We start from the raw sequence: 9647 nt of genomic DNA on the forward strand, positions 1-9647 counted from the left end.
CTTGCCCCTTGTCAACATAATCTCACATGATGCTGTTTCACTCATCACAGCTTTCCACTTATTAAATGTTGGGATAGTAGGTGCCTTCCAGTATCTCAGAATAATTGTGGCAGCTGAGGTTGTCCCAACCATCAGAACTGAATGAACGCTTCTGATCAGTTTTGGAGTTTTTGTTTTATCTCCAAAAGGCATAAACGTGGAGATACTGGCAGGGATATTCCTACCCGTGCCTCCAAGAATTTCATTACACTTTGCCAAAATGGGTTGACCATAGGACATTCCCATACGAGATGTATGAATGTGCCCACCTCTGTCTTGCATTTCCAGCATGTGTAGGCACTTATTAGTCCTACCCTGAAAAGCCTACATGGTGTCCAGTAGTACCGGTGTAGAATTTTATATTGAATGAATTTACCCCTGATATCCTTAATATATTTACCATTGTCAGTTACAGTCCGTCTCCATGTATCTTCATCAATCTGACAGTCAGGGTCTCTCTGCCAAATTATCCTCAAATTGTCACATGAGCTGCTGGTTAAATAAATTGAATTAGTATAAAATGTTGATGCTTTATGGTTACGTGGACTTTGGATATAATCAACTATTGGATTGTTGGTATTATTTGGCTGACACTTCTTCATTAAGCGATGTCTAATCTGCAGGTACCTCCAAAAATCACCCTTGTCATGCAAATTGTATTCCTGGGCTAATTCAGCAAATGATTAAATGTGCCATCTTTATAGAGATTGCTTATTGTGTGTGTTCCATTGTCTAACCATCTTCTCCAAAATACTGTTTGTTTCCCTATTTTTACTTCTGGGTTTAACCCAGTGAGGCATATTGCCGTCTGTAATGTGAGATCTTGTGGATTTTATGAACCTTTGCCCATACCTCCCTAGAGTGTTTCATGCACAATCAAGTTTAATGCTTTTCCATTGAAATTTCAGACTGCATGTGAACTTCTGCCAATCCCTGAAGCAGCTTTAAGCTAGATGGAAGATACCAATCCTTTAAGTAAGTAAACCACAATGTAAACATATTCCATTGCAGGTAAAAGTCCTGCATTCAAGTCTTTACATATTATTACTGATAAATTGTACATACACATCTCAGAGTCCAAACAAGTTGGGATGCTACGTAAAACAGAAATAAAACAGAATGAAATATTTTGCTAAACCTTTTTGACAGATACTCAATTGAAAACAGTACAAAGACAATATATTTATTGTTTTACCTCATCGACTTCATTGATTTTTGTAAATATCAGCTTATTCTGAATTAGATGCAGCAGCATGTGTCAAAGAAGTTGTGACAGGAGCAACTAACTAACTACTAACTATGTGGAATGCTCCAAAAACACCTGTTTGGAACATTCCACAGGTAAACAGGTTCATTGGTAACAGGTGATCGTATCCCAATGTGTGGAATCAGGGTTGTACAATCATAAACGATGCACATTTCTTTCTTAAATGACTTCAGTTTCTCGGTTCAATGGTCACTTTTCTGTTTATCAACTAATCGATCGTCCAGTAAATCGTTTCAGTGCCACACACTTGTGCAGCAGAACACTGCTGCAGAAAAAGCATTGCTCCACCAGGGAGCAGTGGTGCTCCAGGGGCTGCCTCAGCTTCATCAGCCAGAGTCAAACTGCATTACATGTACTGGGCCTGTAAATGGACTCACTTGTAATATCTCAGACCAGATCCTATGACATGGTGACATGCAACAAATGTGTCTGTGAATTTCCTGCTGTCAAAATCAAAGTGTCTTTTGGACTACAGAACATTTTTACATTGGACATTGCTCTGTATGACTGTAATCTTGTAATGTCTCAAGCATCAGACTGATTTTCAGCAGAACATAGAGGAACCGTCAGTTTGGGATTTTCCACTTCCACTTCGTCTGCTAATTAAGAAACAGTGTTGCAGGCAAGGTGACAGCAGCTTTTGGGGGGGAAACGAACATTTCTGTAATAAGCGCACAGTAGGGATGCAAGGACATTTTTATCAGTCCTGCTTAATGAAAGGTGCTTTGAGGGAAAAGGGAACACTCTATACTTTCCTATTTCAAGTCTTTTGACAGGGCTGTGGACAGGACGTGCTACACAACCCAAATTATGAGGCAATAAGGGTTGGTTATGTGCTCATAAAATTACACTACTTGACAGCAAGCTTGTGAAAATCCGAAGAGAAGAAAGTCCCACTAAATGAAAGCAATCTTCACCAGGCTCTGCAGCACTTCCTGCTAGGCAGACTGTGCCACTCCTCTGGGATCTTCTGGCTGTCTCCGTCTGCAGAGACACTCGGCTTTTTCTCAGACTGAGGCCTCCAACAGTCCTGCTCGCTCCCGATGAACACCACTGTATGAAGTGGACTATCAACTAAAGAGCTTTGGTCCGCTCTGGCCTCTTCTGGCTCTGCTGAAGTTAAGACTAATATCTCCTGGTCTCAGGCACAGGTAGCTCAGCATTATATAACATGTCACATTATAGAGTTTTCTAGTTACTTATAAGCCATGACTGCTGTCATAATGGCAAGTGTTACTAGCGAATAATTCTCCGCAGACAATGATACAACAAACCACACAGTATGAGTCATTTTAACTGTGTAACAGCTTCTGGTACTGATACAGTAATGGCTCTTGATGTGACCCCATGCAATCCCTAGTTTTCTCTCAGAACATGGACAGAAATGCCAGCATCATGTTCCAGCTTTTTAGAAATATTAATAAAAGTATTTTACCTTCTATGAGAAAATAAAAACTGCCTGGTTGAGGTTAAAGAAGCCTTTTTGCTCAAAAGCTGGCGGCCCAGGTGTCAAGGTGACAACCATGAACCGCTATGTCTCTTGTGTTGGTCCAGCCACAGACCTTAGCTTCCTTAGACATTGCCCTTATCTCTCTCCAATCCTTTCCTGTATCTATATAAACATCACAACACTGACACTTAATATACTAATAATTAGCGACTCAAGACTAAATTCTGCAACTCAAACTTAATTCTGATGAAAATAAGCTCTCAATTCTTGTCCTCTTAGTCTTAGAGATCATGTGTCTGAGAAACATGACATCTTTTTTGGGGTTGCACATGGAGCTGCCTCGGTCCATTACTGTTCTCACTGTACATGCTGCCACTTGGTGACATCATCAGAGAGCACAATGTATGTCTCTATATTTACGCAGATGACACACAACTGTACATGTCTGCTGAACCAAACACGCTGCAGCCATAGACTCCATCACTGACTGTCTTTTGGCAATAAATACATGGATGAGCAGTAATTTCAAAAGGACAAAACTGAAATCCTACTTGTCAGCCCTAAAACAAGAAGAGAAATGCTGTTAAATAATCTGGGGAAATTAACTTCCCGGATTAAACCTGAAGTTACAAGTCTCAACGTCACCCTGGATTCAGATCTAAGCTTCAAGTCCCACATCAACAAGGTGAAGAAAACTTCATTTTTCCAACATAGAAACAAGTCAAAGTACAACCATTTATAAATCAAGCTGACTTGATTACTGTAACACACTATATACTGGCCTCCTGACAAAAAAAAAACAACAACACTGAGACTTCAGCTCATTCAAAACTCTGCAGCTCAGATATTAACCAAAACCAAGCGAGGAGAAAGCACATTAGTCCAGTTTTAGCTGCTCTGTCCTGCCTTCCTGTAACATTCAGAATTGATTTTAAGATCCTCCTCCTTGTATACAAAGCCCTTAATGGACCTGGACCAAAATACATTGCTAACTCCTTTTTTCACTATTTGCCTTTAAGAACACTGTGATCATCTGCTACTGGTCTATTGGAGATTTCCAGCAACAGCTGAGAGAAAATTGGGGATGCAGCCTTTATACATTATGCCCCAAAGCTCTGGAACTCTGCCTATAGATATCAGCAAAACAGCTTGTTGAATATTTAAAAAAAAAAAAAAAAAAAGCTAAAAACTTACCTCTTCACTTTAGCTCTTAACTAGCTACGACCTCCTGATACAGGCCTGAAACGTCTGTGCTTTGCCTCTCGCTTGTGCACTGCTGCACTTCTTTAACTTTATTTTATTACTGTTTTTCTGTTTTATTTTCCATCTTGTGTTATGCATTGTCTTTATTGTCATCCTTATTTTATCTTATTTTTACTGTTTTGATCAAGTGGATTTTATTCTCCCATCTTATTTTACATTAATTTTCTAACCCCATTTTAAGTCTTTTTTATGGGAATCACTTGTGATTTACTTGTTGTAAAACACTTTCAACTGCATTTCTTGTATGAAAGGCGCTATACAAATTAAGTTTATTATAAAATTCTACAACTAAACGTTTGCCTTTAGATTTTTTTGTGTAGTTAGTTTGAAAGCACATATGTGTCACAGAATGTTCTTTTGACATGCTTTGCTGCATTGCATGTCTGTCAGAGTGTATAGGACATTTAATTAACTTTTATATGTGCAGATTGTAATATTTACTGATTTGTAATGCAAAAATAACTACAATATATGGTGGTTACTGTTACCACCAAGATGTTAAAACAGATTCAGATCTTCTGAGAATGAACATTTGCAGATGTTGCCACAAAATGTATATAAAGAGACATACAGTACTGTATTTAACTGACTGCATCCTTAAATATGTGCTGGCAGTAGACTGTTAAGTGTTATTCTAGTTTCTAAGAACATTTTCCTTCTTTACAGTTTTAAAAAGCTGTAATTTAAAAAGTCAACATTTTAGTCATTATATGATGTGATTACAAAATCAGTACTAGGATCGAAGCAAAATGTCCTTTTGGTTCAATCACTTAATTCCGCAGAATTATTCATTTATTCTGTAGACTGTTAGTCTGTTTTTATACAGGCTTATATAACTGTCTGAAAAGTGCAGGCATAATTAACCATAATGTTCAATGTAGAGCATACACAGTACATCTCTGTTCCTATTTGAAGAGCTTCACTCCAAAATAAGGTTTATACTATAACATAAAGAGCAATTTTTATTCCATATTGATTATTCATGTATGACAACATGTGAACTCATTCTGGATATCTTAATATTGTACAAATAAATATGGCAATGCTTTTCTATACTGGGAGTTGAAATGTTATCAATTTGTGGTTCATATAGTGACAAAACATTTGAGGATTGACAAAGACTGAGGGGTGTCAATAGTCAAATATGGAATACCACGTCAGCTGTTAATATAAAGGGTTTCTTTACAGAAATACTGACCAGGTTTAGAAGCGTAAGGGAGGAAATTTTGAAGGACTGCTGAGTGGTGCAATGCAGCTTTGATTGAATTGAGTCCCAGGTTTGCAGCAGCATGGAAGGGATTCTGACTCTGTAAAGTCTCTTACTCAGCAGAAATGTCCTTAAGAGCTGGTGCACTATGGGAGCTGCACTGGTGATGCCAGCAACAAATACTGTTCTGTAGACATTCATCATATCCACTTGATGGATGTCCATCGTTTGTCTCCCACCTGCCTGGCATTATCTCCCTGGGAATATACATTTTGTTGTCACTGTAGATATCACCCGCCTATCCTTCACACAACAGACTGGGTACAGCATGCTGCCTCCTTTGTTTTATTTCCTCAACAACCCCACAGAATTCATTGAATGTTGCTTTAAATTCAGGCAAACCAGCATTAAAGAGTAACAGCGATTCAGGCAGAGCTCTCTCCTCCAAGCATAATTGGTCCTTTACCCCTCTCTGCCCAGTGTGCTGCCACACTTACTATAAATATGGCCCATAAGCACATCGTCATGCAGCTTTCTTCAGCTTGGGAGGCTTTTGAAAAAGGCGTTATTTCTCAGCTGGCGTGTGGAAAAGCACATCACAGCCAAGTGCTTTTCCCGCACTTCCAAGTGTGGCAAAGAGAGAGAGAGAGAGAGAGTGAGGGAGATGAAAAGAAAGCAGAGAGAAAGAAGGAGGGAGAGATTTTGGGAAGATGCAGCTTCCTGCGGGCTCTCATAGAAGACACCTGCCTGTCGTTTCCTTTGAACCGTCTTGCTACAGAGGTTGGCAGGTTTTCTGGCCTGGCGACACTGATGGTTGATTGAACATTCATGCAGCAGGAGCATCCAGTAAAGGTCCTGGATATAGCACTGCTATTCTTGCTCTGATTTTCCCACTCATGTTTTATTCAGACCTGGGATGCTTCGGCACAAGAGGGCCTATGTGCAACCAAGTAGGGAAGATGGATGCTTGGTTGTCTTTTGAGATGCAGGGGTGTTAGTGCATCATGTGATGGTGTGAGACGTCAGTCGTGTGATGTGCGTGTGTGCGTTTGGGAGAGAGAGGGCTGGTGGAAATCTCCTGCCACTAATTATCAGCACTTTGTTAAACATTTGTGCTAATAGCCTCTAGTGTTGCTACAAACAACTAAAAACATTACAAATTCACCAGCCGCTGCACTGGCGCCGGTCCATCTAGTTAATCTGAAATTCTCTTTCCCTTTGAAAAAACAACTGACGGCTCGAATTTGTGATTGCAAATTCTGCTTGTTCTTGACCTTGTAGTCACATTTAACTGCTTTTTGAATTCCAACAAAAACTGAATCATATGACCAGACTTTCTTCCACAAGAGCGTACATGCAAATCATTGCCCAAATGATTAACGGAGTAGTGAGACACAACACAGAATATCTGCACACATTGAGGCTACAGTGAAATCTGTCCCAGTGCCTGTGTGAAGTGTTTCTCCGACGTACTGTAAATCCTCTGGTAAACCCTGCTGGCACACAGAGCTCTGCAGCAGAAATTTGTCCCATCCCACCATGCATCTGGGGTGTATTGATCGTACTCTTTCGGACAGCGGTGCTTACTGTACACAGGGATTGCAACACAGAGCAGCAGCAGCAGAGAGAGAGAGTGAGAAAAACAGGGAGTGGTGGGTGGTGAATGAGTTGAGTTTAGCTTTATTTAGCTTAATGTGGCAGCAACACGCAGCCAGACTTGAACATTGGATGGTGATACAGGGAGGGCATGTACATGTCCATATACTGTGGGTTCCTGCTTGCATCTCTGTGCTCATTTAAATGTGTATTCCATCTAAACTTGCAGGCACATTTGAATTTTAACACACACGTATACACATCTGTTAGGGAAGTACCCCATATCATGTCTCTTCCAACAACTGCAATGCAGCCTTGTCTGGGCTTCAGCTTCATCTATTTGCATTCATGACAGGTATAATGGTGGGCACTCCAGCCATCGGTGTCCCCGCACCTCGACACTGCACATGGCATCCAGCTGTTCAGCACAATTAACATCTGTACAGTGGGTGTGCTGTGTTTAATATTTCATATTCCAGAGCAGACCTGAGAAGACCCTAAGCCTCTATGGACAGGCTGACCTGTGTGCTGAGGCTGCAAGGTGCATGGAAAAAACACAAGAAAACATATTAGCAGCATTCTAAAAATGCAATAGGTCACATGATTATAAACATTATATTCATGAGCTCTGCCTTCAAAATTCTGGCATGGCTAGAAGCAAGTTGTATTTACAGAACATCTACCTAGATTGCTGCTTTATTTATTCATTTGTTGCACAAATGAAAAAAGCAAAAAAGAAAAACTCCTGGTTATATCACAATATAAATGCCTGAATGTGCAGTATTCACAACTGCACTGTAAAACACGACTGTAATTGCACCAGACAGTCAGTCAGTCTCTTATATCAACAACAAAGGAGTATTACTAAAAGGAGAAGAATCAGAGAAAGAACGGATGGAGACAGAGTAAAAAGGGTTAGGCTGAGTGTGTGAGCAGAGATGTAAGGAAACTCAAAGATGTCTGGTCTCCTTGGTAGGAGGATGTTAGCGGAAAATCAAGAGCTAGCTCCTGTAATTGGGAGAGTTTCTTGCGTGTAGCAGCAGAGTGCAGACAGAAAGCAGATGGGGCTGTAGTTGAGCTGCTGAATGATGGGAAAATAAAAACAAGCAGACAACCTCTTCGAGTGAGACGGATGCTGTGTCAGCAGGCGACACACGCGCATCGCACTAACAAAGGGACCACTATGCATGCACACGTCATGCTCACAAACATGCACAATGACATGTGCACGCAAATACACATGCACACGTCTCTGCCTCTTGGCTAAAAAACCCATAGACAAGGTCCTTAGATAAACGATGATGGTTCGTGTTCCACTAACTGTAATCTCTCAGTGTGTGTGTGTGTGTGTGTGTGTGTGTGTGTGTGTGTGTGTGTGTGTGTGTGTGTGTGCGTGCGCGCGCAGAGGCAGTAATGACTGAAATCAAACTTGTGATGTAGGTCAACCATCCATCTGCACCTGCATCCTCTAATGTTTCATGACAGGTGACAGGACCGCTGATAGCTGCACAGTAACTGATGCCATCATGTTGTTACGTCTTTGTGACTGTGTGCAGGGCCATTTAACTGTGGGGCAAACTAGATTAGTGCAGATGCTAAACAGGTCAATGCAATAAAGCAATGTTTCATACATGCGCTCTGATTCCATTACAAGCCCGCAGAGTAGTTGCCATTTGTACGCTGCAAGCCTGGCTTCTGCAGACGTCAAACGTGCAGCAGAGACTGCATCTCCAAAGCCGCCACTGATCCATGTATGGGCCAATTAAGCGCAGTCTCAGCATCTGGGAATGAAGCGAGGCATCAGCTGTTTAAACACTGAGCAGTCGAGTTGGCTTCGAACCCTCGACTCGTCTCCAAATGATCACAAACTCACCGCACATCAAAACGAATTACACAATGGTCTTATTGAAGCAGGCGCCAGACTGGCTCTTGATTATAACGTGTTGGATATTAAAGTGTATTTTTCCTCCCTGTGAAGTAGCGGCTCATTGATAAAAAAAAACACGGATTCAGTTGTAAAAATGTTCAGTGGCTCTACAACGAATTAGTCTCCTCAAAAACATCGACTTTGTGTCACTCTGTGCACACTAAATGTTGTCATTTTTAGGATCTATGTAGAAAATTAGGCTGTGTTTTAAACCATTATAATGATGCTGGGAAAAAAATAACAGAACAAAGAGAAACCAAAGCCACTGTCTTGTCCAGAAGAGATAATTGCTTAGTTCTTGTTTCGCAGCCTTGGCAGCCCTGGTCATTTATCATTATTAAGCACCTGGGCACACAAGCACCAGACTTTTGGTTTCCTTGGCAATAAGCAAGCTAAATCCTGCTCCACTTCTTCAGGTGGAAGTGAGTCAACAGCGCTGTTGTACAAATCGCCCCCGTACCATCCTCATGCTTTGTATGAGCTTGTTGTAGAGTAGGGAATAAAAAAAAGAAGGTGCACAGAGACAAATGACAGTGTCCTGCCATTGACAACAAGCTTGTCTCCACAGGCCAAACACTCATTGGCAAGAGCAGCCTCGAACTACAGAGGCTTATCTGAGATAAACATGCTGGGAGTCGTTTTTATTCAACATTCACTCATGCAGGAAAACACAACCGAGCACTCTTGCTCTTTTCCAGCAGCACCCTGGCTCACACTGCACACCTGGGAGCTGTCAATACAGCAGCTACACAGTTTGGCCACTGAGCAGCTGCACTGGAGAGAGGCGCAGTCACTTTACAATTACACTGATGACCCTGTGATCACAGCCCCTAGAGTCTGGACTGCTGCTGTCCTGACATGAGATCACACAAACTCTGCATGCTGGCCTTCTACATTC

At 41.3% G+C, this 9647-nt stretch overlaps 1 protein-coding gene across 3 annotated transcripts in view; it reads right to left on the reverse strand.

Annotated features, from left to right (window-relative positions):
- The window catches only part of LOC139338370 (phosphatase and actin regulator 1-like), a 50685-nt gene that overhangs the window by 39237 nt on the left and 1801 nt on the right, over window positions 1–9647 (reverse strand). The window lies entirely within an intron of this gene.

The sequence above is a fragment of the Chaetodon trifascialis genome, chromosome 11 (genome assembly GCF_039877785.1).
Source record: "Chaetodon trifascialis isolate fChaTrf1 chromosome 11, fChaTrf1.hap1, whole genome shotgun sequence".
In the NCBI taxonomy this organism is placed as follows: domain Eukaryota; kingdom Metazoa; phylum Chordata; class Actinopteri; order Chaetodontiformes; family Chaetodontidae; genus Chaetodon; species Chaetodon trifascialis.